The following is a 21,671-nucleotide window of genomic DNA, read 5'->3' as shown; positions in this document are numbered from 1 at the left end:
TGGCCGGAACGAGGGGATTGAGGGAGGAGAGTGAGTGAGTGTGAGTGTGATCGAGTGAGGGGGGCAACGGCGGCGGGATGGAAAAGATAGGATGGCTTTATGAGTAGCGCGCTTTAAGGAAATGCGCTACTGCTGAACGCCCTAGCAGTAGCGCCTCTTAGTCAAGAAGAGCTACTGCTACTGCTAAACTTTACAGTAGCTAATTTTGTCAAAAAGGCACTACTGCTAAGATCAATAACAGTAACGCGGTTTGAAATAAAGCGCTACTGCTATAACTAGCTGGGGGTCAAGGTCGTGGCAATTATAGCAGTAGAGCGGCTTACTACAGACGGGCTACTGCTATTTTTATTTCAGCAACGCGTTTTGCCTACACATGCTACTGCTAAGTAGCAGTAGCGCCTTGTTTTGAAGCGCGCTGCTGGTAAGATTCTGTGTATAAGGTTTCCCCTTCTAGTGTAAACTGTGTAATGGAGAGGGAGAAAGATGAGCTAGCTAGATCTATATCTATGGAATGGAGGGAGAGCCAAATAAATGAGGTAGCTAGATAGAGATGATAAGGCCATTTATGGAGAAGAGTTATGGTGGAGGGGGCATTAATAGGGAGAGAAGAGAGGTAGGAGGAAGAGAGAAGAAAGGCAACAATGGTGAGGGGAGAGGGGAAAGGAGGGGGGAAAGGGCAAAGGGGGGAGGAGGGGGAGAGGGGGTGAAAAGGTGGCACCAGCCACACCTATCAGTTGCGCTTTTTTCTAGAACGCGCTGCTGCTATGGTACTCAGTAGTAGCACTTTCCAGGAAAGCCGCTACTATTATGTGGGGCCCATTAGCAGTAGCGGTGCTGTAAAATAAAGCGCTACTGCTAAAATCATAGTAGTAGCGCTCTTTTCTGGATAGCGATGCTAATACAGCTAACGTCGGTGGCCTCGTTGGGTCCCACTTACTAGTAGCACTTTTTGCGTTTCCAACGCTACTGCTAAATCATTATTTGTAATGCTGCCATGAACTAGCACTGCTAATTAGCAGCAATGCGCGCTATTTTCCAGCGCTACTACTGATGTCCTAGCTATAAGCATTTCGCTAGTAGTGATGCTATTAGGCAGGCTAAAGCCAACCATTGGATTTCGAAGAACAATTAGTTCACCATCGTTACCATTCAAGGGGAGCCAATTTCCTTGTGCTTCACCTCCACATCGCATCCTTTTTTTTCTTGCTCTCTTCCATGCATCTTCCTTCCTTTCTCCTTTTTTAAGGAATTGGAGATCTTGTTCATAACCTACAAAATTATAAATGAACATTGGTGTCCTTGCATCTTAAAAGAGCGGAAGAGAATCATTTTTAAGATATAAAATAAAACAACCAATATACTTCACGAGCAGAAAAGTTCTTGGAATCAGGTAATGCAAAAAGAGCATCATCCGCACCTAGGAAATATAACCAAAAAAATACAGCATAAGGTGCCTTTTAAATCAATGCAACAATTTCAAAAGAGAGGCATTACCACCGCTGGTAATAGCCATATTGGCCCTAACTTCAGGAAATCCCACGTCCACTAAGGACTTGGTCTTCTCGTCCTTTTCTAACATCGCTTGCGGGAAATCCTGTAGAAAAGCACAACAAAAATACAGGTCTGAAATTACTTGCGAAATCTCACTACCTTTTTAGTGGCAACTAATGGTTGTGTGTTGATAGCGAAATAAAAACTGCACATGGCGTCTATGAGCCTAGGAAAACATGGTAGGTGGGGGTGTTATTGATAACAAAATGATAGCACAGACAACCTAGGAAACAAGACAGGAGAAACCGATCAAGAATCAAATCAATGTGATAATTCAGGAACTCAACTTCTTATTCTCCAGTGTTGTTTAAGAATGACATTAATACAAGAGATCATTGGCTTACAAATCACACAACTACCTCAACTAGCATATGATTTGCTCATTGCATCATGACACATATTTCATAAGTCTTGCAACTAATATTCAAATGCATAAGCACTGAAAAGAAAATTAGTGCTGCCTAGATAAAACTAAGTTTACAATCATTATGACCGAAGACAGGCACGAGCAATAATAAAGTCATTTCATGTTCGTTTGATTACTCTGCGGGAAGTGTAGGTTTGATAGTATTCAATACCATACCCTTAAATATCACACTATTACATGGTAAACTTTAGCATGTGAAGAATTTGTATGTAACGAAAATCATGTGCTCAAACCGCACAATACAATTATACACCTATGAGAGTTTGAGAGCAAAAGAGAAAACAAGAGCAGATCAAACATTATGTGAAGGAGTGCTCATGGTGTGAATGGCACCCAGAAGAGGAAACATAAGAGATATGAATATAAATTCTTAAAAAGAGACAATTCACTCAAGCAAAGAGAAGGCCAAGATCATGCTAGTGTAGTTGCTAAACAAGTAGTATTTTATTTTAGAGATACATCAACTCTACCATGATGTTTTGAACCATGGGACTATACTGGCCAGATAACTAGAATATCTGAAAAGAAAAATGGAAAATAACATCCCAGATATATATCATGTTGGATGCTTCACTCAAATCAACTAATACTTAAACAGGTCAACAAGGCAAAGATTTCACATATCATCACACATATAATCAATAGAGTACTCATTGTTCAAGCTGGAGATACATAATCAGCTACCTCGTCACTAGAACCATTAGAATTGGCTTCCGTCTCACCAGCACCATCGTCATCATCATCCCAGTTTTTGAAATCAATATCATCGTCATCATCATTCCAGTTTTCGAAATCAATAGCATCATCATCATCATTCAAGTTTTCAAAATCAATATCATCGTCATCGTCATCCGCAGCATCGTGAGGGGTGCAGCAAGAGGTAAAGCAGATACCCATGGAAGGAGTATGCAGCACGAGCAATTCACATCGTGAGGGGTGCAGCAAGAGGTAAAGCAGATACCCATGGAAGCAGATACCCATGGAAGGAGTATACAGCATCGTGAGGGGTGCAGCAAGAGAATTACCTAGTGTTTATATTTCAAACAACCAATATTAACAGAGTCTTTGCTAGTATGCAGCACGAGCATCATGGGTCAGGGTGGACACGGTCCGGGCCGGTCCGGTCCCGGTCCGAGCCGTCATTTGGACCGGCCGCCGGCGGTCCGGTCCGGACCGGACCGAGCAGTGCGGCGGTCCCAATTTCAGGGACCGGACCGGCAGATGCAAAGCTCGGTGCGGACCGTCGGTCCTCACGGTCCTGACGCATACCGTCACTGCCATGTAGGCCCAGGCTGTCGGAGCGGTACTCGGCGCAGCAGCACGGTGGCCGGAGACGGAGAAGACGAACGTGATGCGCGGTGGCACGGCGGCGCGAGGGACAGAGACGGAGAGGCACGGCCGCGAGGGGGAGAGGGGAGGAACAGCAGCGCAAGGGAGCGGCGGCGCGAGGCATAGGCACGGCGGCCGGCGGCGCGGCCTGGTGCTAGTCCAGCCCGCTGGTGGAAGGAGCAGCGGCGGCGGCGCAGTGCGTCCTGGTGGAAGCGGCGGCGCACACACGCACGAACGGGATGCGGGATGAGTTTAGGTCAGGCACACATGCACGATCTATATGTGTGATGCGTGATGGGCTTCCTGATTAGCTCTAATTGGGCTGGGCCGTCGGTCCTCCGAGCCGGACCGAGCTAAGACCGGACCGGACCGGTCGATTTTCGGGCCGAAATTGCCAGCTTGGACCGGCCAGTTTTCCTAGCGGGCCGGGACCGATCGGTCCGGTCCTGGTCGGTCCACGAGCGGGCCCAAAAGCCCGCTCGCTACGTCCAGGCTGAATCATGGGATAAACTAACTAATAGAAGCGCATGTGTAAAATACCTTAAATGTGAGAAGTAGGTCGAGAAATTCATTTGCATCACCGTACCCTGAAAGCGGAACCACCCGTTGAATCAGAAGGTGCAAACACAGACAAAACAAATGAAATTGATTTTTTTTACCGACCGCCTTGACAGCCTTCAAAACCATCTCCTTTGGATAACCCATTCCGACATATTCCTCGTCTGAAGAAGATGATGGTGCTTTCCCCTTCGCGTAACCATTAACATCCTGTGTACATGGACAAAAACAAACACCACATTGTGATCATAGTAATAAAAGAAAATACGTTGAAAGAAACATTTTTCTATGAGTTATTATTCGAATTACCAGCATGGATGGGCGAAGAGCTTCAAGGTTACTCAAGGCGGAAGCTGACAAGGGCTCAGTCTCATCACTAGAATCATTAGAATTGGCTGCCCTCTCACCAGCATCATGGCCGCCATCATCCCAGTGTGCAAAATCAAGATCGTCATCGTCGTCATCCTCAACATCGTGAGAGGTGCAGCCAGAAGTAAGGCAGTTTTCCATGAATGGGTAATTAACTAGTGCCTACATTTCACATGACCAATATTAACACAGTCCTTAGTAGTATGCAGCAAGAGCATCATAGGATAAACTCAGTAATAGAAGTGCACGTATAAGATACCTTAAATGTGAGAAGTAGCTCGAGTATGTCATTTGCATCATTGTACCCTAATAAAAGCCAAAGCACCGGTTGAATCAGAAGGTGCAAACACAGACAAGACAAATGATTTATTTTTTTAAACACGCAAGAGATTTGAGTATCGTTATATTAAGAAGAAATGGGACAAGAACCCATAGAACACCACACACACGCTACGCACTCCAGACTATTGTTCTTAGATTACATTGGCACATGTTTATCCGTAGACAAGACAAAGATTAATTTTTACCGGTCGCCTCGACGGCCATCAAAAGAATCTCATTTGGATAACCCATTCTGACAAATTCCTCAACTAAAGAAGCTGATGGTGCTTTCCCCGGCTCAGCCATTAACATCCTGTTTATATTGGCACAAACAAACACCAGATTATAATCATAATAATTAAAGATAATAAGTTGAAAGACACATTTTTCTATGAGTTATTACCCGAATTACCAGCATGGATGGGCCAGAAGCATCAAGGTTATTCAAGGCCAAAGCCGACAAGGGCTCAGCCAGCCCATCACTTTCCCAATCAAACTCATCACTGTCATCGCTATCGCTAGTCCAGTCCTGTGACAGGAATTAAGCATATGCCTAGATCAGTACTGAAATAAACGCACCAACATAGCCAGTATAAGGAAGAGGGAGAGTGGAACAGATCGTGTTGCATCATAAGCCCAGAAAAAGTACAAGACACATCACAATCAGAATTTCTAGCGCGAAAAGCAAAAGTCACATTCCATTCTAGTGTCTAGAATGCACCGAAGAGGAAGAAAAAACAACATTGTTTTTACTGGATAAACCACCAACCCCCTCTGTCACCGTCACAACAACACATAAGCCAATGCCCAAAAATTTATAATCCCACAGTACATATACTATATGTAAACACTTGAATTTTCAACCACGCTCCGTGCTTCTTTTTAGATAAAAGGCCAGAGCCCGACTTTATAAATAAAGCCACCAGGCAAAGTTAATACAAACCCCAGAAACCAGCACGAGAGCAAGCAAAGTATCAACCCAGACAACACGAGAGAATAGTCTAAGTACATGGCTCCCAGGCCAGTACACGACTCGCAGGCCGGAGATAGAGAGATAACGAAAGCCGACCACCAGCGACTAAGTGCCTGCTTGAACTGGGGAGATGGAGATAGCAGAATTTCGGATCTTGGCCAACATGGCGTCGAGGGCATCCCTGTCTTCCTCCTTAGTCAATGATCTCCACTACTGCAGGAATATACAGGTCTTAAATAAGCAATCAGTAGGCTTAGCAGGGAAAACATGTTCGATGGTAAATTTATTCCTTGTCGTCCAAAAGGACCAGCACATGGCTGCGAAGCCCACCCAAAACAATCTCTTCTGGGCCCCAACCAAAGAGTTAACCAAGATGCGCAGGTCAGAAAAGGAGGTCGGAGCCCAGGAAACACGCAACCAGGATCTGATACAACACCAAAACAGATTAGCCAACACACAATTGAAGAAGATATGTGACGTGTCTTCTCTCATACCACATAAAGCACACCTATCAGATCCCGGGCCATTACGCTTGCGAATTTGGTCTCTCGTCAGAAGACGCCCACGAGAGGCTTGCTAGAGGGAAACCTTGACCTTAGGAGGGATACGAGCCCTCCAGATCCAATTGAATTTGGAGGTGGTCGACCCAGCAATGAGCTTACCATATAGGGATTTAACCGAGAAGCGAGCAGAGGCTCGAGCTTCTCTGATCTGCTCCCCCTCCTCTACGGCGCGCAAAAGTGGTCGGATCCGCGATAGTGGTCTGCGGGTGGCTGAAAAGGCGGCTAGGCATGCTGCGGCTCGTGATCTTCCTGCTTCGGATACTCCTCCCGCCCCTTCTCCGTTGGTTCATAGTACCTCTTCCCCCATTAGGCTTGTTCTACCTTCTTACTCGGATGAGCACTTGACTAAGGTTCTCGCGGATTCTGGCATCTCTCTTGATCATAATTTTGGATCTCCTTCTTCTCTGATTGCTCTTATTAGGGCCAATGAGGTGGCCCATGCGGCTTTGGCCAAGGCTAAAGAGGCCGCCGCAGCTCCTCCTGCCCCCTCAGTTGTGGCTGCTAGGTTTTCCGGAGGAGGGGGGCTCTGCTAGCGGTGTTGTTCCTTAGACTTCGGTGAAGAAGGGTGTTTCTAAACATGCTAAAGCCTGCTTGGCACCCTGCAGGTCGAGTCTGCGCATTAAAAATCTCTCTTTCAAATGAAAGCCCTTTTCTGGAATATCAGAGGCTTCGGCGCTCGGGGGCGCCGGGACCAAATTAAAGATATGGTCAGGGGTGATAATATAGACTTGATTGGCTTAGTCGAAACTTTCAAACCCTCCTTCTCCCCCCATGAGCTTTCTTCTATTGCGGGGGCCGATCGCTTTGATTGGAATTTCCTTCCCTCTTCTGGCCACTCGGGTGGTATTCTGTTAGGGTCGAAACGCGATGTTTTTGATTTTGTCACTGTCGGTGTCAAAACCGGCGGATCTCCGGTAGGGGGTCCCGAACTGTGCGTCTAGGTGGATGGTAACAGGAGACAAGGGACACGATGTTTTTACCCAGCTTCGGGCCCTCTCGATGGAGGTAAAACCCTACTCCTACTTGATTAATATTGATGATATGGGTAGTACAAGAGTTGATCTACCACGAGAGCAGAGAGGCTAAACCCTAGAAGCTAGCCTATGGTATGATTGTTGTTCGTCCTATGGACTAAAACTATCCGGTTTATATAGACACGGAGAGGGCTAGGGTTACACAGAGTCGGTTACAATGGGGGGAGATCTTCATATCGAATCGCCAAGCTTGCCTTCCACGCCAAGGAAAGTCCTATCCGGACACGGGACGAAGTCTTCAATCTTGTATCTTCATAGTCCGGGAGTCCGGCCAAAGGTCATAGTCCGGCCATCCGGACACCCCCTAATCCAGGACTCCCTCAGTAGCCCCTGAACCAGGCTTCAATGACGACGAATCCGGCGCGCAAATTGTCTTCGGCATTGCAAGGCGGGTTCCTCCTCCGAATACTTCATAGAAGATGTTGAACACAATGATAGTGTCCGGCTCTGCAAAATAAGTTCCACATACCACCGTAGAGAGAATAATATCTGCACAAATCTAATCTGCTGACGTATTCCGCAGTGTGACATCACGCCACGGCCAAGCCTGTATACGAACCGTCTTACTGTTCCACCTCAGCGCGTTTAGCGAGGCAGTTTCCTTGGCACGTCTTGTCAAGGCAGAGATCGTGTCCCCTTATTCCGGGATTCTCATCAATACGGTCGTGGGTAACCTAACCGCGCCATTAACCGCGGCGCTTGAGAGATAAGCGAGTTTTATTAGGCTGGTGGGGGATTATAGCTTCGGCCGCCCATATAAGGGGATAAGGATCCACCCTTTCCATTTATGCCTTCTTCCTCCTTTGCTTATCCATCCCTGCGCACTCGAGCTCCAGCGCCCAAGTCCGCACTTCCCACCTCAACCTTTCTCCAATCATGTCCGGAGCGGGAGGTATATGGATGGCCTCCTCCGTCACGGAGGGGCAAAAAAAAGTTAAGGAAGGTTGAATACTTGTCTGACGACATCGCGCACCGGCTTCCAGATGAGGGGCAACTCATCCCCACCCCTGGGCCCCATGAGAGGGTCGTATTTCTCCCCCATTTCCTTCGTGGACTGGGCTTTTCCCCTTCACCCGTTCATCCCGGGGATCATCTTCTACTACGGCCTGGACTTCCACGATCTGGCCCCGAACTTCACCCTCAACATCTCGGCGTTTATCGTCGTGTGTGAGGCCTTCCTCCGCATCTAGCCTCACTTTGGCCTATGGCTGAAGATCTTCAGCGTCAAGCCGATGGTCGTGGGCGGCCGCCAAGCGGAGTGCGGAGGCACCATGGTGGGCAAGATAGCCAACGTTACATGGCTCGAGGGTGCCTTCGTAGAGACCATCAAAGGGTGGCAGTCGGGGTGGTTCTATATCATCGAGCCGCGTGACCCTGAATGGGCAGCGGCCCCCGAATTCCGATCTGGCATCCCCACACGGCTCACATCTTGGAAAAAGACGGGCCTGTTGTGGGGTAGTCCGGAAGAGGTGACCGGACTCCAAACCTGCGTCCGAGACCTGGTGAACAAGAAGGTTAAGCTTGTCAACGTAGTCCAAGTCATGCTCTTTCGCCGGATCCTTCCATGTCAACGACGGGCCTTCAATTTGTGGGAGTTCGACCCGGCCCAGCACCAGACTCTGTCCCGGCTCTTCGACACAAAGCACGAGGACGCCTGGAAGGTGCTATTCAAGAGCTCCGAGGTCTCCCCTCCCGTCACTGAGGATCGCGGATTCTGCGCCAAGAGCCAAGCCACCGAAGTAAGCTTGCTTTTAGTCCTCCACGGGACACTTGATTTTCATAGTTTGACTCCATGTAGGATCTAAACTCCTGCTCCTTTGATAGGACTGGAAGAGGACGTCCGGACAGTTTGACTGTCCGGCCCCTTTGCCCGAAGGTCCAGCGGACGCACGTTTGACAAAGCTGCTGGTTCCGGCACCCCACGTGGTGCCGGAGAAGAAGGCCAAGAAGAAGGCCACGGGGACTCGAAAGAGTTCCCGACGCCTGGTGGTGTCGGATTCATCGCCCGACGACCCCGAAGCGCCCTCCGCCTCCGAAGACGAGGAGGAGGAAGAAGAAGCCTCTCCCCCTCCAACGGGGGGAGGAAAGAAAAGGAAGGCCGCCCCAACTGGGGAGGCCGGAGGGTCCAAGAAGGGGAGGACCCTTCTGCCGGACTACGCCTCCAATGCCGAAGACGGCGGGGAGGAATGGCTATCCAGGGTCAAGCCCCTGGCAAAATCATAAGTATCCGGATACCAGAATAACTCATGGCGCTCCTCTAATGTATGGTACCTTCTGACGCCGAATTCAATCATGCAGTCCACCCAAGGCTCAGCTCGGCGATTCGTCGAGCGGCTCCCTGGATTCGTCGGACGTGAATAGCGCTTCACTTCCGACGGCCTCCTCCCCTCTCCCTACGGACGACGCCGAGGTGGAGTCCCAAAAGGGACTAAACCAGGAGGAGGTGGTCCTGGAGGCGCCGCAAGGCGACCTTCCGGACTCCAGGCCCAAAGGGGGTAAAGCCCCAGAGGGATCTAAGTCCGGCCCTGGGCCGGACACCGTTCCGGAACCAACAACGGTTCCAGAGTCCGGTAAACGGCGCCTTCGCAAGAAAGGCACACCTACGATGCCGGCGGCCTCCGTCCAGCCAGAGACGCCGGACAATTTGCTGGAGGTGCTTAATGGCGCCTCCATCGACGAGGAGCACCGCACTGTTATGAGTGCGGTGATTCAGAAGGTTTAGTCCGCCAAGAGCGGGCTGACAGAAGCATGTACCAGCCTGCTAACAGGCTTTGAGGTATGTATTCAAAACATATAAAAATGTTACCGCATAGACAGTAGCCCCTGATGCTCAATTTGGTGTTCCGAAAGAAAGCCGGACTGAGGATCTAAAAAGATATACGCAGGAGTCTAATATAAATATGTCAATATGCGAATGCAGGCTGCGCTGCTGACCTCTGCCGCACTGACTACGGAGGTCGACGCATTGAAGCAGAACCTCGAGCGGTCCGAGAACGAGCTCGGCCGTGCCAAGAAGCAGCTCGAGGACAAGGAGGGCATGTAATACCGTATGTAAATGTATATAGAAATACCTGGTTGCAAATAATGACAGGACCAACGTGAATGTTGCAGGGGCCACAACTCAGGTGGCAACCCTGAAGGAAGCGCTTTCCAAGGCCGAAGACAATGCGGCCATGGAGCGCTCAGAGCGAGAGAAGCAAGAGGCGCAGGCGGCAGAGGTGCGGCAAGAGCTCGATGCTCTTGTGAAAAAACATGAGAGGTTAGAGCTTGACTCGAAGACTCGAGAGTCCGAGCTTGCCTCGGCACTTGAAAGCGCCAAATCTGCCAAGGCCGAAGCCCAAAAAGCCCTCCAGGAGATTGAGGCAATGAAAAAGATTGCGGCGGGTAAGGCATTCTTTATGCAAAGCAAGCATGTGAAAGTAAATTACCTGTTACTTACCCGCATCCGGAGCTCTCCAGGAGCGTTCGCAGATCTGCCCCGTAGTGTATCCGATGCCCCCGCATTCTACCGGGCCGAGGAAGGAAGCTCGACGGAGAAGGTGTTCTGGGCCCAGTATGCTGAGGCCGAACACCCAGTGCCCTTCAGCGACCAGCTGAAGCAGCTGGTCGAGCTTCATAAGGCAGCCGAACAGGCCATGAAGGGCCTTATAGGCCGGCTGTGGCCTGGTCAGGTCATGCCTTTGAGCTACTTTGGGCTGGTGCGGCAGCTGGTGGATGCCTGTCCACGGCTTGAAGTCATCAAGCGTTCTGTGTGTATCGAGGGCGCCCGTAGGGCTTTTGCCCGTGCTAAAGTGCACTGGGGCAAGCTGGATGCTGAGAAGCTGGTGAAGGATGGGCCGCCGGAGGGGAAGGAGCATCGCAGGCCCGAGATGTATTATGAGGGCGTCCTGAAGGGTGCCCGTCTTGTGGCGGAGGAATGTACCATGGATGTAATTTTTGAGTAAACTCGCTCGTATTTATCCCGTGTGCTGAAAACTTGTTCATATGCTCTAAGCAACGCTTTTTGAATTTAAAATATTACCTTTTGTGCGGCCGTTTATGAAATCTGAGAGATGCAAGTCGTCGGCTTCTACCCCCATTCCACGAGTGCTGGGGTGTTCGGGATAAACCTGAGGGCTCTTGTTCCCATTCTGGGGTCCATCAAGGGAGGCGCTCAGCACAACGAACAAGGCCATCGGACTTATAATGCTTTATCACTCTCACTTAGCCATAGAATTCTATAATTTTAAATTTCGGCGAAGCCCCTAGTATTCGGAAGATCGACTTCGGGGCTCTATCCACGCCTAGGCCAGATAAATCCGGCTCCTCGCTCTAAGCGGCATAAGTCTTTAGGGACTCGAAAAACCTCGCGAACAGCGACCAGTCTCTCGCACTATCATGACGGTCAGTTTTAGCTTTCTCTACTGAGGTATTAACCCAGCTCAACTGGGGCACAATCGCAGTAGTTCTCCCAGTGCTACCTTAGCCAACATTGCAGAACGTAAGGTACCAAAACATGGGAGCCGGGCAAACACAACTATTGACCCAAGACATGATTCAGAGTCGATGCATATAGTGCTATAAGTTCGGGGTGCCGCACTCATGAGAGTGTTCGGTCTTCTCACACTGTATTATGGGGTGCTTAAGCCCCTGGTGTATTCGCCGTACCAAAGTGTACGGTTGCATAATGTCATGACTGAACATATTTGTATAAAAATAAATGAATACAATAATAGATAAGAGCTATGTATTGTTTATTAAAAAGGGCTGCTATGAAAGCAGAACGATACAAATAGTGGGATAAGCAAGAGATGGGGTTATTTGACATGTCCCCCCCCCCAGGGGCAAGCTGCGAGATTTTAAGTAAAACAGGTATTTAGCTCGTTATAGAGACCACCTGGACATTTGACGTGGCTTGTTGTCTCCCTGGCTGTTGCATCATGTGTTCGGCGAGTGTATTGCCGGACAGGCCTTCCGGATAGTTGGGTCCTGAAAGTATATATAAAAAAAGGAAACGGCAGAATAGGGAGCCCCTAGTGCGGTTAAGCCGCATTCTGGGTGTGCCGTGGTTGTGCCCCTCCCCTTGTGCCCATGGTATTTCTAGAGCGCAATTATGTACGCGAGGTACCTCTATCGCCATTTAGCGAGGGCTAGGGTTGGGGCCGCACTGCTATGCTTGCTCGGGACGTGCCAGCCGGTTTTGTTGTAGGTTACTTTGGGCGCGCTTGACGTTGTCCGGACGTTTAACACCCGGATTGGAGAATTGCCTTGAGAGGCTACTTTGTACTTCCGCCGCCAGGGCCGCCGTGTGCTCCTCCGTTCGGAGAGAGCGTTCGGTGTTTCCATTGACCGTAATGACTCCGCGAGGGCCTGGCATCTTGAGCTTGAGATATGCGTAGTGCGGCACCGCATTGAATTTTGCGAATGCGGTTCATCCGAGCAGGGCGTGATAGCCACTGCGGAATGGGACTATGTCGAAGATTAACTCTGCGCTTCGGAAATTGTCTGGGGATCCGAAGACCACTTCGAGTGTAACCGAGCCTGTACAGCTGGCTTCTACACCTGGTATGACGCCTTTAAAGGTTGTCTTTGTGGGTTTAATCCTTGAGGGGTCTATACCCATTTTTCGCATTGTATCCTAATAAAGCAGGTTCAGGCTGCTGTCGCCGTCCATGAGGACTCTAGTGAGGTGAAATCCGTCAATGATTGGGTCTAGGACCAATGCGGCGAATCCGCCGTGACGAATGCTAGTGGGGTGGTCCCTTCGATCAAAAGTGATCGGGCAGGAGGACCATGGGTTGAACTTTGGGGCGACTGGCTCCAACGCATAGACGTCCTTGAGAGCACGCTTTCGCTCCCTTTTGGGGATATGGGTTCCGTATATCATGTTCACCGTCCGCACTTGCGGGGGGAAGCCCTTCTGTCCTCTGTTGTTCGGCGGCCGGGGCTCCTCCTCGTCATTGCTATGCAGCCCCTTGTCTCTGGTTTTGGCACTTAACTTGCCTGCCTGCTTGAACACCCAACAATCCCTATTGGTGTGGTTGGCTGGTTGTTCGGGGTGCCGTGTATCTGGCATGAACGATCGAGTATCCGGTCTAAACTGGATGGGCCCGGAGGGTTTCTTTTGAATGATTTCTTCGGCTGACCGGGTTTAGAGCCTCTGAATCCGGCATTAACTGTCGTATCCTCAGTATTGTCGCCATTAATGCGGCGCTTGTGCTTGTTGTGATGTGACCTGCCATTGTTGTCCTTGGTATCCAAATTGCGAGGGCTCTTGGTTATGTTATTGCTACGAGCTAGCCAGCTGTCTTCTCCTGCGTAAAAGCGGGTCATGAGTGTCATGAGGGCTGCCATAGATTTCGGCTTTTCCTGTCCTAGGTGCCGGGCAAGCCATTCGTCTCGGATGTTGTGCCTGAAGGTTGCAAGAGCCTCTGCGTCCGGACAGTCGACTATTTGATTTTTCTTGGTTAGGAACCGTGTCCAGAATTGTCTGGCCGATTCCTTTGGCTGCTGGATTATGTGGCTTAGGTCATCGGCGTCTGGTGGTCGCACATAAGTGCCCTGGAAGTTGTCAGGAATGCGGATTCCAGGTCCTCCCAGCAACTAATTGACTCTGCTGGCAGGCTGTTAAGCCAATGCCGAGCTGGTCCTTTAAGCTTGAGCGGGAGGTATTTGATGGCGTGTAGATCATCACCACGGGCCATGTGGATATGAAGGAGATAATCCTCGATCCATACCGCGGGATCTGTTGTGCCATCGTATGATTCGATGTTTACGGGTTTAAAACCCTCGGGGATTTGATGATCCATTACTTCGTCTGTGAAGCATAGTGGGTGTGCGGCGCCCCTGTACTGGGCTATATCGCGACATAGCTCAGATGAGCTTTGTCTGTTGTGTTCGTCCTGGCCATATTTATCATATCCGGCGTGACGGTTATCGTCACGTGACGTGGGGAGCCCACGCGATCCGTAGATCGATCTTGTTTGCCTTGCCTTATCCTCCAATATGTCTCGCAGGTCTGTTGTGTTTCCCCGTGCTCTGGTATTTTTGGATCGGCGCCGGGGTGCGGCTTGAGTTGAGGGCCGAAAGGCCTCTCTGTCGCGGCCACGGGGTGGCCGATCGGGCACATCGTACGCTGGTGATGTAGGTTTAGTTGCTTCCTCCTCTAGTTGGGGTAGCAGCCTGCGCTTTGGGTAGCTCTTGGAGGGGCGTTCGAGTTTATACTCTTCGGCCACCAGGACTTCAGTCCATCTGTCGGCTAGCAAGTCTTGGTCAGCTCTAAGCTGTTGCTGTTTTTTCTTGAGGCTGCTTGCCGTGGCCATAATCCTGCGTTTGAAACACTCTTGTTCGACGGGATCCTCTGGCACGACGAATTCGTCGTCGTCGAGGCTTGCCTCATCTTCAGAGGGAGGCATATAATTGTCGTCCTCGACCTCCCTGTCTGCCACTCTCTCATGAGGGCTGGCTCTTCCGTCCTCCTGCGCTGAATCCTGCTGGAGGGGGTTGTCTTCGGCACTATCCGGGGTGTTGTTGTCCCCAGTGCCGGACTCATCGTTTTTGCTTTGGCAGGATTTAGAGCGACGCCGCTGACATCGGCGCTTGGGTTGCTTCTTGGAGGGGTCATCCTCCGTTTTTTCATCGCCATCCCCTGCTTTAGGGGTGTCCACCATGTATATGTCATATGACGAGGTGGCTTTCCAGTGCCCTATAGGTGCTGGTTCTTGGTCGTCTCCTTCATCGGCGTCCATACCATCGATGTCTTCGGAGTCGAAGTCGAGCATGTCGGTTAGGTCGTCGATAGTGGCTACAAAGTGGGTGGTGGGTGGGTTTCGAATTTCTTCATCGTCCGCATTCCAACCTTGGTGACCATAGTCCGGCCAGGGCTCTCCTGACAAAGAGAGAGACTTTAGTGAATTCAGGATATCGTCAAAGGGCGAGTGCTGAAAAACGTCCGCGGAGGTGAACTCCATGATCGGAGCCCAATCGGGCTCGATCAAAAGGGGTGCGGAAGATTCGGAGTCCGGAAAGGAGTCCGGCACCTTGGAGTCACAGGCCTCGCAAAGGACTAGGCTGGTATTCGGCTCTATCGCTATAGAGATTGCGGCTCCTGGGGCGGCGTCCAACCGTCCGTCCCCGACTGGCGCAGTCGGCTCCGAGCTAATGGTCGGAGCGGACACCTGAGCGGTGCTCTGGGCGCTGCCCGGCGGCAGAGCTAGATCATGCCCATCGTGACAGTGCGGCGCGCTCGGCCGTGGCTCGAATCCGTCAAAGATCAAGTCCCCGTGGATGTCGGACGTGTAGTTTAAGCTTCCAAATCTGACCTGATGGCCAGGGGCGTAGCTTTCGATCTGCTCCAGGTGGCCAAGCGAGTTGGCCCCCAGTGCGAAGCCGCCGAATACGAAGATCTGTCTGGGGAGAAAAGTCTCACCCTGGACCGCGTCGTGGTTGATGATCGAAGAAGCCATCGGGCCTAAAGGTGACGACACAGAGGAACTCTCAATGAAAGCACCAATGTCGGTGTCAAAACCGGCGGATCTCTGGTAGGGGGTCCCAAACTATGCGTCTAGGCGGATGGTAACAGGAGACAAGGGACACGATGTTTTTACCCAGCTTCGGGCCCTCTCAATGGAGGTAAAACCCTACTCCTACTTGATTAATATTGATGATATGGGTAGTACAAGAGTTGATCTACCACGAGGTCAGAGAGGCTAAACCCTAGAAGCTAGCCTATGGTATGATTGTTGTTTGTCCTATGGACTAAAACTCTCCGGTTTATATAGACACCGGAGAGGGCTAGGGTTACACAGAGTCGGTTACAATGGGGGGAGATCTTCATATCGAATCGCAAAGCTTGCCCACACCAAGGAAAGTCCTATCCGGATACGGGACGAAGTCTTCAATCTTGTATCTTCATAGTCCGGGAGTCCGGCCAAAGGTCATAGTCCGGCCATCCGGACACCCCCTAATCCAGGACTCCCTCGGTCACCTTTGATCATGGTATCTTCTGGGCCAGCTCCATGCTTTTTCACCGCCAGCTCAATTCGCTTTGGGAATTTATGGTTGTATATGGCCCGGTGGATCACTCCCTCTCCCCTATCTTCCTGGACGAAATCTCGAACAAAGTCGAAGCTTGTACCCTCCCACTTGTGATCGGAGGCGACTTTAATTTGCTTCATTCTCCTGTGGATAAGAACAATAATATCTTTTCTTGGACGTTGGATGATGCTTTTAACGAGTTCATTAGCTCCTGCGCCCTTCGTGAGATCCCTAGGGTGGGCTCTAGATTTACTTTGACTAACCATCAAGTTTCCCCTATCCGCTCCGTTCTGGATCGAGTCCTTGTATGTTCGAATTGGGACACGCTCTTCCCGCTAGCTACGCTTAAATCTAAGGCGATTGTGGGCTCGGATCATGCCCCTCTAATCCTTGATGCTGGGATTCGACCCGTCTCCTCCCCCCTAGGCTTCAGTTTGACGCGTCTTGGCTCCTTATTGATGGCTTTAGCGACCTCCTCGGCTCTAAAATTAGTGGCTTCCTTTCGGCGCATCATCGTTCCTTTGGGCCCTTGGATGACTAGCATAATTGATCGGCCCTGCTGCATAAATTCCTCCGTGGTTGGTCCCGTAATCACTCGGCCCAGGACCGTAGAGAGAAGGCCCTTCTCCTGGCCCAGATTGAGGCCCTTGACTCTCGGGCTGACGTCTCTGGCCTTTCCGATTCTCACTGGACCCTTCGCTTCTCCCTTGAACACTCTCTGGTGCAGATTCACTGCCTTAATGAGATATATTGGCACCAGAGGGGCTCAATTAATTGGATGCTTAAAGGTGATTCCCCCACTGCTTATTTTTTTGCTATTGCGAATGGGAGGTGGAGCAGATGTCTTATTGATAGCCTGATTATTGACGGGGAGCGGTCTTCTGACCAAGGCGCCATCCTAAACCATGTTGTGGCATTTTTCCTCTCTCCTCTCTGCCAAACCTGACCAGGGGTTCTGGCTATCTTCTAATTTCTGGGACCAGGGGGTCTTGGTATCCTCGGAAGAAAATACTGATTTGATGATTCCTTACTCTGAAGAGGAGATCTTCTCTTCGATCACTAAATCGAACCCTAATTCTGCCTCGGGCCCGGACGGCTTTTCCATCCCTTTCTTTAAAAAATTCTGGCCTATTCTTAAAGAGCTTATATGTGTAGTCATTCAAGGCTATTGTCTGGGGACAGTAGATATATCCAGGCTCAACTATGCGGTCATTTCCCTGATCCCTAAAATTAAGGGTGCCGGGCTTATTTCTTAGCTTAGACCTATTGCGCTAATTAATAACTTCGCCAAATTCCCTGCCAAGTGTCTGGCCACTCGCCTCACCCCGGTGGCTCATCGGACCCTCTCCCCTATTCAGTCGGCTTTTTTCAAGGGTCGCTTCATCCTGGATGGGGTCCTCTGCCTGCATGAAATTATCCATGACATCCATAAATCAGGCAGCAAGGCTGTTATTCTAAAATTGGAGTTTGAAAAGGCCTACGATTCGGTGAGTTGGAGCTTCCTTAAACAAGTCCTACTGGCTAAAGGATTTTATAGTGGGGTGGTTCACCGTATTATGCAGTTGGTCATGGGGGGCCATATTGCCATTAATGTCAATGGGAAAGTTAGTAATTTCTTTAAAAACTCTAGAGGCCTCCGGCAAGGCGACCCGGCCTCGCCCATCCTCTTTAACTTTGTGGCAGACGCTCTTTCTAATATCCTATCTAGAGCCGCGGAGGCCGGCCATATCTCTCCTGTTAGCTCACACCTCATCCCGGAGGGTATTACTCACCTTCGGTACGCAGACGACACTATTATTTTGGTGGAACTGAATGACCACTGCATTACCCATCTCAAATTTCTGCTCCTTTGCTTCGAAGCTCTCTTGGGTCTTAAGATCAACTTCTCCAAAAGTGAAGTTATTGTCACTGGTGTGCCGGGTACCGAGGCCTTACGGGTGGCCCGTCTCTTGAATTGCTCTCTTGGCTCGTTCCCTATTAAGTATTTGGGTTTACCTATCACCTCTGGCAAGCTCCTTGCTAAAGATTTTGCTCCTACGGTGGCCAAGGTGGGTAATCGTGTAATGCCCTAGAGGGGCAGATACAACACTCAGGCGGGTAAAGTGGCCTTGATTAATGCGTGCCTCTCATCTCTCCCGATGTTCTTTATGGGTTTTTACCTTCTTTCTATGGGAACCCATGCTGGCTTTGATAAACATAGAGGTGCCTTTTATTGGAACGAGACTGATAACAAGCGCAAATATCGCTTGGTCAAATGGGACCATATTTGTAAGCCAAAAAGCCTTGGGGGACTGGGCATTATTAACACTCTTGTTATGAACAAATGTATGATCATCAAATGGTGGTGGAAGATCATGACCATCCCCCAGGATAAGCCCCTCTGGTTCAACATTCTCAAAGCGAAGTACTTTCCCTCTTCTAGCCCAATGTTTGCTCGGGCCTCGGGGGCATCTCAATTCTGGAGAAATCTTGTTAAGCTCAGGCCAATCTTTCAAGGCCTCATCAAATTCGTTGTTCAGAATGGTAGGTCCACCAGGTTTTGGCTAGATTGGTGGTGTGGCTCTTCTTTGCAGGCTACTGCTTTTCCTATTCTTTTTTCTTACTGCCCAGACCCTGAGATGTTAATCTTTGAGCTTGCGTCGAATAATTGGGACATGCTTCTGCGTCGTTCTCTCTCTTCCGCAGAGTTGGAAGACTGGCATCGTCTTGTTGCTTTCTTCCCTTCGCTCTTGGAGGAGGAAGACACGGTTGTCTCGCTCCGTCCTTCTCGCAGAATGGTGCAGCAAGCGTAAGTACTCCAACGGCAACATGCGACTAGAGCTATCAGCCCAAGATCTGCATGTTGTTCATTCAGCACACCAGCCGGCAACATCACAACTTGAAGAGACCCGCGCCTTTGACACTCTCCTGGATTTCTTAAATTGAGTAACCTATCCCGTTGGACCAGATCGACTATTTAGAATCTGTATGATCCTAGGAATCCAAAATTAATGTTTTACTAAATCCAAAACCTAAGGAGCCATATTTTTTAGATCCAAAGGTAAGGAGGCCCTAAATATACCGAAAAAGGCTTTCGCCTCGCTTTATATATAAAGCCAATGCCCAAGCCAACATCCAACTAGGTTCAAACACACACACAGACAACACACACACACAGACCAGACAGATAAGTACTCCAAGGGTTAATGCTGAAGGCACAGCTCAACAAGCCCTGGAAAAAAAACACAAAAAGACACACGCGCCAGGAGTGACACGGCATCTAGTCGGGCTCCGGGGGTGGCGGCGGGAGCGGAGGCGCCAAGCGGAAGGTCATCGATCGAAGGTCGGCGAGGAGGGTGCTGATGGCGTCCCGATCCTGTGGGCGGCTAAGCGGCCGCCAGAGCTGCAAGTAACCACACATTTTAAAGATGGAGTCAGTCGCACGCCGAAGGCACCTTCTGAATGACAAGCTTATTGCGAACAGTCCACAGCGTCCCGGCGAGGACCCCAACGCAAAGCCATCTAATCTGTCTGTAGCGAGGGGGGAGGCCTGAATTTCCGCAAGCAGGTCAGGGAAGTTGGTGTTGCACCACTGGCCCCCTACCATTTCGCGGAAACACGACCAAAGGAACTGTGGCGTGTAGCACGAGAAGAAGATGTGGTTGGCATCCTCTACCGTGCCGCACATAGGGCACATCCCATCGCCAGGACCATGACGCTTAAGGACCTCAACGCCGGATGGGAGGCGGCCGCGGATCCATTGCCAAAGGAAGATCCCGATCTTTAGGGGGAGGCGGATGTCCCAAATCAAACTGAAGGACTCTGAGGCCGTCGATGGGGCTATAGCCGCGTAGAGGGATTTGGTGGAGAAGCAGCCGGAGGGTTCCAGATGCCAAGAGATGACGTCCGGAGAGTCGGCCACGTCCATAGGGAGGAGGGCGATGTCCTGGAGGAGGGCATCCCAAGCTGCCACCTCAGCAAGGCCAAAGGGGCAGCGGAAAGCGAGGCGCCCTAAGTCAATAAGGGCCGTCTCGACAAAGACCCGAGGGTCAACGACGATGTCGAAGAGCACTGGAAAACGTGCGGCTAGGGGGGTGTCGCCAAGCCACCTATCCAGCCAAAACAGGGTCGAGGACCCAGTACCCACCGAGATGGATGTGCCAATGCGCAATACAGGCAGCAGCTGGACGACGGCCTGCCAAAACTGGGAGCCACCAGAGCGCTGACAAAATGCGAGAGGCTGCCCACGCAGGTACTTGTTCTGGATGATAGTAAGCCAGAGACCTCCATCTCCATTGGCAATGCGCCAGAGCCAACGGGTCAAGAGGGTGATGTTCATGCGCCGGGAGGACAAAATCCCTAGACCGCCCTGGTCCTTGGGTTTGCAAATATCTGGCCAGCTGACCATGTGGTATTTCTACTTACCCTCCTCCCCAGCCCAGAAGAATCTAGATTGGTATTTGGCGACCTCCTGATGAAGGCTTTCATGAAGGCTATAAAAGCTCATGAGGAACCAAAGGAGGCTAGCAAGCGAAGAGTTGATAAGGATCACGCGAGCCACCTTTGACAGCCAGCGCCCTTTCCAGGGTTCAACGCGATGTTGCATACGGGTCACCGTGGGGCGAAGATCAGCCACGGTGAGGCGCGAATCACTAATGGGGATCCCCAGATAGGTTGTGGGGAAAGAACCCAACCGACAATTTAGGCGGTCAGCAATAGCCTGTGCGTCCTGCAAGGGGTAGCCGAGAACCATCACTTCGCTCTTATCAAAGTTGATGGTGTGGCCCTACATTTGTTGGAAGCACAAGAGAAGGAACTTCAGGTTAGAAATCTCAAGGGCGGAGCCCTCTAACATTATAATGGTATCATCCGCATATTGGAGAAGGGAGACTCCTCCCCATCCAACTAGGTGGGGGAAAAGGCCACGGATATGACCAGCAGCCTTGGCCTTATCTAAGATGGAGGCCAGGGCATCCACCACCATGTTGAACAAGAACGTAGAGAAGGGGTCACCCTGACGGACCCCGCCAAGGGTGGGGAAGTAGGGCCCAATGTCACCGTTGATGTTCACCGCGGTCCGGCCACAAGAGACAAGCTGCATGACGCGGGTCACCCAACAGTCGTCGAAGCCCTTGCGGAGCAACACTTCCCGCAGGAATGGCCAGTGCACCGTGTCGTAGGCTTTGTGAAAGTCTAGCTTCAGAAAGACCGCCCGATGGCGTTTTAGGCGGACCTCGTGGAGGTCCTCGTGAAACACTAACACCCCATCAAGGATAAATCGGCCTTGTATGAAGGCGGATTGGTTCGGATGGGTAATTGTGTCAGCGAGGAGGGTCACCCTATTGGCGTACCCTTTGGCCAAGATCCGGAAAATCACATTAATCACTATGATAGGGCGGAACTGGCGAATGTCAGAGGCGCCCGGGACCTTGGGGATGAGGGTCACAATCCCATAGTTGAGGCGCCCAAGCTCCATGGAACCTGAGAATAATTCCTCAAAAAGAGCCATGACCTCAGGCTTGATGGTAGGCCAGAACCTCTTAAAGAACGTC

At 50.6% G+C, this 21,671-nt stretch overlaps 1 pseudogene; it reads right to left on the bottom strand.

Moving 5' to 3' along the window:
- Positions 1-1,012: 1,012 nt before the first annotated feature.
- Positions 1,013-6,531, bottom strand: LOC123067302 (DNA (cytosine-5)-methyltransferase DRM2-like; annotated as a pseudogene).
- Positions 6,532-21,671: the final 15,140 nt, after the last annotated feature.

This window comes from Triticum aestivum, chromosome 3B (genome assembly GCF_018294505.1).
Source record: "Triticum aestivum cultivar Chinese Spring chromosome 3B, IWGSC CS RefSeq v2.1, whole genome shotgun sequence".
NCBI lineage: Eukaryota > Viridiplantae > Streptophyta > Magnoliopsida > Poales > Poaceae > Triticum > Triticum aestivum.
Note: the sequence above shows the minus strand (reverse complement) of the source record. Positions and strands in the feature narration are given on the sequence as shown.